The sequence below is a fragment of the Eucalyptus grandis genome, chromosome 8 (assembly GCF_016545825.1).
Source record: "Eucalyptus grandis isolate ANBG69807.140 chromosome 8, ASM1654582v1, whole genome shotgun sequence".
Classification (NCBI taxonomy): Eukaryota; Viridiplantae; Streptophyta; class Magnoliopsida; order Myrtales; family Myrtaceae; genus Eucalyptus; species Eucalyptus grandis.
The window spans coordinates 7,568,649-7,574,193 of NC_052619.1; the positions used below are offsets into that span (position 1 = coordinate 7,568,649).

General features: G+C 43.5%; 1 long non-coding RNA gene across 1 annotated transcript; it reads left to right on the forward strand.

The window, feature by feature from the left end:
• The first annotated feature begins 240 nt into the window (after positions 1-240).
• On the forward strand, positions 241-2,431 carry LOC120287723. Its single transcript, XR_005545987.1, has 2 exons — positions 241-672; positions 2,368-2,431. It is a non-coding gene; the product is annotated as an uncharacterized LOC120287723 (long non-coding RNA).
• Positions 2,432-5,545: the final 3,114 nt, after the last annotated feature.

The window sequence follows — 5,545 nt, forward strand, 5'->3', positions numbered from 1 at the left end:
AATGTTATTATTTTAATTCTTTTTTTCTCTCTCTCCCTCTTCTCTCTTTCCTCTCTCTCTCTTCTCTCTCCTCTCCCCTCCCCTTCGTGCGGACACCCCTTCCCCACACCTACTCTCTCTTCTTTTTCTTTTTTTGACCAGTCAAACCCCTTATCTCTTCCTTCTCTCTCTCTTCTCTCTCTTCTCCCCACCCCACGTGACCGAACTCTTTCTTCTTCTCCTTCTTTCTTCTTCGTGGAAGGAGCGAACCAGAAGCTGAAGAAGATCGAAAGCGGCAGCCAGCCACCGTCGCCGCCCGTTCCGCCACCCCGCGTCCGCCGCTCGCCGCCGTGCGCCGCCTGCCCTCTCCTCCGCCCAGGCGTCCCTTCCCCATGCGAGACAGCTCTGCTCCGCCTCTGTCCAGCTCGATCCGGCCACCTCCGGCCACCGCCTACCTCCGTCCGGCCACCTCGCAGCTCCCCGGCGTCCCCCTCACCTTCCGCCGGCCTTCCCTCGCCGTTTTGGCCGCCGGAGCAGCCCCGGCCAGCCCCGACCAGCAACCCACGAAATGGGTTTCCAGAGGCTTTAGGCCCGCTTTTGGGCCGTTTCCGGGCCCCGGATCCGTGAGTCGCTTTGGGAACAATCGTTCCTCGCGTCGCCGCCATCGGATTGATCCGATTTGCGCGCGATTTGGTGAGTAATCTCATTAATCCTGGATTAGTTGGCTAATTATGCTTAATGTTGGTTTAGTTTTAATTAATTATGTTTAGGTTGTTAGATTAGAATAAATGAGCAATTATTAGTCAATTGTGATGCGATTTAAATAAATTGATTGCGTAATTAGCAAGTAGACGTGGTCTACTAATTATTGGAAGTGCCTCGGGATTTTTCCCGACCCTTAGTGGGCTCCAATTAGGCTTTTTGGGCCTAAGTGGATTTTTTAGTATTTAAATATTAATTTTCGGAATTAAATTAAATAATTATTTATTTTCCGAAAATTCAACGGAGATGGCCCGGGACCGGAAAATTATGCTGATGACCGTGGTGAAGTCCGTTTATTTAATCGGGCTTTATTTTGAGCTAAATTGAATTTTTAATATTAATTATTTAATTTTCGAAATTAATTTAATTAATTAATTATTTTTCGGAAATTAAGATTTTGATGGCCGACGACCGAAATCTCGTGCTGATCGTCGTGGCGCAGTCCGTTTATTTATTTGAGCTCCACGTTGTATGGAATTGAATAAATTGTGATATTTTAGGATTTACCCTAAATTGATTGGAATCGATTGAGATTGAATTATCGATTGGTGAATGGCCAAGTATGTTTATTCAGCATTTATAATACTTTGTTGAGTTAATTTAATTATTTGATTGAGTATTGATTGGTGAATGGCCAAGTATGTTTATTCAGCATTTATAATGCTTTGTTGACTTGATTTAATTATTTGATTGAGAAATCGTTGGGCATTGGTTGTCGGTATTGAAAGTAGATTGGTAACCACTTGAAAGAGGACACGTGGGCTCGGTGAATTGGAATATCACCTGGAAAATGCACGTGAGTTTAGTGATTGAATATATTGAATTATTTATGTTGGCTTTGTGATCAGTGTATCACCTTGGCGAAAAAGACGCCCGAGAGCATATTGAATTGTTTATGTTGGCTCTGTGATCAGTGTATCACCTTGGCGAAAAAGACGCCCGAGAGCATATTGAATTGTTTATGTTGGCTCTGTGATCAGTGTATCACCTTGGCGAAAAAGATGCCCGAGAGCATAGTAAAGTGTTCACTGTACGTTACCTTGGCGAATCGACGCCCGAGAGCATTGATGGAGCTCTGTGACTAAGTGCAGGCATCTAAAAGGGCACGTGGGCTCGGTGAATTGATGCATCACTTTGGTGAGATAGCACCTAAGAGAATGCACGTGGCCCGGCATCGTAAAAAGGGCACGTGGGCTCGGTGAATTGATGCATCACTTTGGTGAGATAGCACCTAAGAGAATGCACGTGGGCCCAGCATCTAAAAGGGCACGTGGGCTCGGTGACTTGATGTATCACTTTGGCGAAGAGGTCGCCCGAGAGAATGCACGTGGGCCCGAGGTTCGAGGCACGTGGACTTGGAGACTTGGAATGTCGTCCTAGAGAATGCACGTGGCCTCGCTTTTAGATAATCCTCCGTGGAGAGTGATTTGTGTGGCATGTAATCGATTGGTTCGTTTTGTTTTGAGTAATTAGGTGCCTATTATGAATTGTACTGACTTGCGGTGAGATCTCGAGGCCAAGGTAAGTCCTCTCCGCCCGTGCGTGTTTAGGCAGCCTTTAGTATAATGGTTTATCTAATCGGGCTTAGTGGGGTAGAACTCGCCAGTTTGGGGAAAACCATTTCAGGATCCCGCTGAAGAGCTGAGAAGGAAGAATCCGAGAAGGAGGACTCGGAGGCGAATCTTAAGGAGTAAGATTTTTGGAGGAAGAAGGCAATCCTGAGAGGGGCCTTGAGTGCGGCCCAGTTCGTCTAAGTTTCTGTCTTCTTTTGAGATCTCCATTTTGATGTGAATAGTTTTGAAGTGGTTTATGTTTTGTATAAAAGTTTGGTTATAAATTTCAATATGAAAAATATGGCCCTGCTTTTCTATCCCATCGTTTTATTGTTTGTGGATTTTAACTGCTTCCGCATGTGCTTAATAATTGAAAGGGTCGGCGATACATAGTCCTGCGATATCGCATTATAAAATCGACCAAGTGAGAAGGATGTGTGCGTGCCCGATGATCGGGGCGTGAAATCCAGTTTAAGTGGTATCAGAGCGAGGTTGAAGATTGGAGTGATAAGGAGTGTTGACCATGGGATAGTTAGTAGGAAATGCCTTTAAATTCGTGCCGGTGTATGTCTGTGCTAGCTGAATGCTAGAATTGTTTTTTGTGTGTGGATCGCTCACCTTCTAATCCAGTGTGGGTTTGGAAGTCGGGTTGTAGTGTAAAGACTGAACCATGAGCGAGCGGTAGCTGAGAACTCCTTGTAAGAGGACAATGTCCTTTGTGACTCGGGATAAAGCACTGACAAAGGTCGGTACCCAAGGTGGTTGTGGCAGAGTGTTGACTCTGGTCAGCTCGAGTGTAAGAGTACTGTTGACACCCGAAATTTTCATCGACATTTTAATCATCCATTGTTTGCAATAAAAAAAAATAAAAATAAAAATAAAGAGCCAAAAAAGAAAACAAAGAAAAGAAAACCAAAAAAATAAGAAAAAAGAAGAGAAAAAGAATAAAGAACCAAAAAGATTTTTAAAAAATGAACGAAATGAAAAGCAAAAGAAAAATTAGAAAAAAAAGAAAAAAAAAAAAAAAAAAAGAGAAAACAAAAAGAAAACAAAGAAAGAAGAAAAAAAAAAAGAATATAAAAAGGAGGATTCTCTGGCGGAAGAAAGGGGGCTAGCTCGCGCATTCTCTCTCTCTCAGGGGCTCTCTGCTCCCGCTGGCTCTCTCTCTGCTCTGAGACGCTCTCTCTCAATCTCGGGGGCTAGCTCGCGCATTCTCTCTCTCTCTCAGGGGCTCTCTGCTCCCGCTGGCTCTCTCTGCTCTGAGACGCTCTCTCTCAATCTCGGGGGCGCGGGGACTCTCTCCCGCATGCTCTCTCTCTAAAACGACTTCTCTCTCTAGGGGATCGATCAGTTTTTGGGGGCTGAAGCGTTCTCTCTCGGGCGGACTCTCTCTGGATCAGACGGGCTCTCTCGATCCCTACCTCCTCCGGACCCTCTCGAACCCTAGAAGACGGAGCAGCTGCCGATCGAAGAGCTCGAAGCTTGGGGCTCGGATTCGCACCGAATTTCGGAGGTATCGACTTGGCTCCGAAGATAGAGATCCGAAGCCGATCGACGGAAGCATCAACAGCGGCGTCGGCGGTAGCTTCCGATCGTTTCCTTTTTATGCTTTTCTGGTGATTTTGCGCGCAAGAAGGCTCGGCAACGATTTCTCTTTGGATCGGATCATTTCCGAGGGTTTTCCCTCTCGGATCTCGTATGTGCTTCTTCTCACCGACGGACAATGGAGGATGTTCCTCCTGTCGATTTCAGCCTTTGAAGTCACCGCTCGTCCGTTGAAGTTGCGAATTTAGCCATTAAATCAACCGAATCTGGTGATTCACGAAACAAGACTGAAGAATAGATTTGCTGGTGTTCACGAAGACTAGATCACTCGATCAAGCATCAAAGTTTCACAAACAAGGAATAGTGGAGAACCAGAACAATTCCAAGATCTAGAAGTGGGACCTGTTCTCGTGGTTTATAAACTGCCCATTGACAAAAGGTTACTGCAATTGATCTGATATGCTCTTATACCTGTCGTCTTCAAATATTTTTCCTCGTAAATTTTATGGATGCTAGACCATTTTTTGTAATGAGGAAAAATACCATCTGGGTGAGAGTGATGTGGGGTTTCTTTTCCAGAGCGTGATAAGTGGACCATTAAAACAGCCAGTTATTTTAGGGAGATCGACTTGGAGCCTTTCATTCTTTTTTTTAAAGAAGAAGTCATTAATATCCTATCAATTGGAAGATGTTTTCTGAGCGTCAGGGTATTTAAAATGGCTAAATCTCCATTCAGGTCTGAGAACTAATGCGGTAACATCCATCAGTTTTTTTGAAATAATTGGACGTGACTGTTCTGTTCTGCTTGGAATGAATTGCAGTAAGACTCTACTTTTCTTTTGTCAACATATATGTACCCACATGTGCAGCTGTCGTGTATGCATGTGCATGTGTGGTGCGTTATATCTGGTTTCGTCTTGCTTAGCACAGTCAATGGAAATTAGTGAATAGAAAAGTTTTCTCGGCCAATGGTGAAATGCTTGAATTTGGCATTTTAGAAAATTTTCCGATTTCAAAAGGATGAGTTAATTTCCAAACCATAGTCTTGCATCCGAGGACATGTGATTGTGGACTTATTGCTGAAGATTGTTTGTCACCACTTTGCACCAATTAGCGTGGCATCATCGCCCTACCCCTGCCACTTGCTGGGATAAGTAAAACCAGTGTTTGTCTTCAAAAGATTACAATCTGTTTTCGCTTCCAGGCATCACTTTTGGTATCGAATCTACTTTTCACCTCTACTCTTGGCCACTTCTACCAATTGGATATTTCACCACTAATTGCTGGTGGCGGTTTGAGCTATCGACTAGTCCACCTCCATCAGTTCCATTTTTAACATTAGGATCAAACTTATATTGTTCCTTGTTTGTGCTGAATGATAAACTTCTTTTTTGAGGAAAAAATGTGTTGTAGCTAAACTTTTTAACAGATAAAAATGGGTTCACCTAAATACATGATAAAGCTGGAGAAGATCTTTTGTTTGTTTGCTGTCTTTTCTGTGGATAGTTGCTGCTAGTCTTGAAATTAGATAGTAGATGTGTCTAATTGCATTCACTATGTTGTAAAACACCTATGTTACATGTTGCCTTGTTCTATTATAGACTGACTAGTTCACATTCTAGTATTTTTAGAAATTCATGCGTTAGGAATCTTGAGATGCTTTCTTCATGAAATAACGTCCTTTGTCAATTGTCTACAAAACGGTT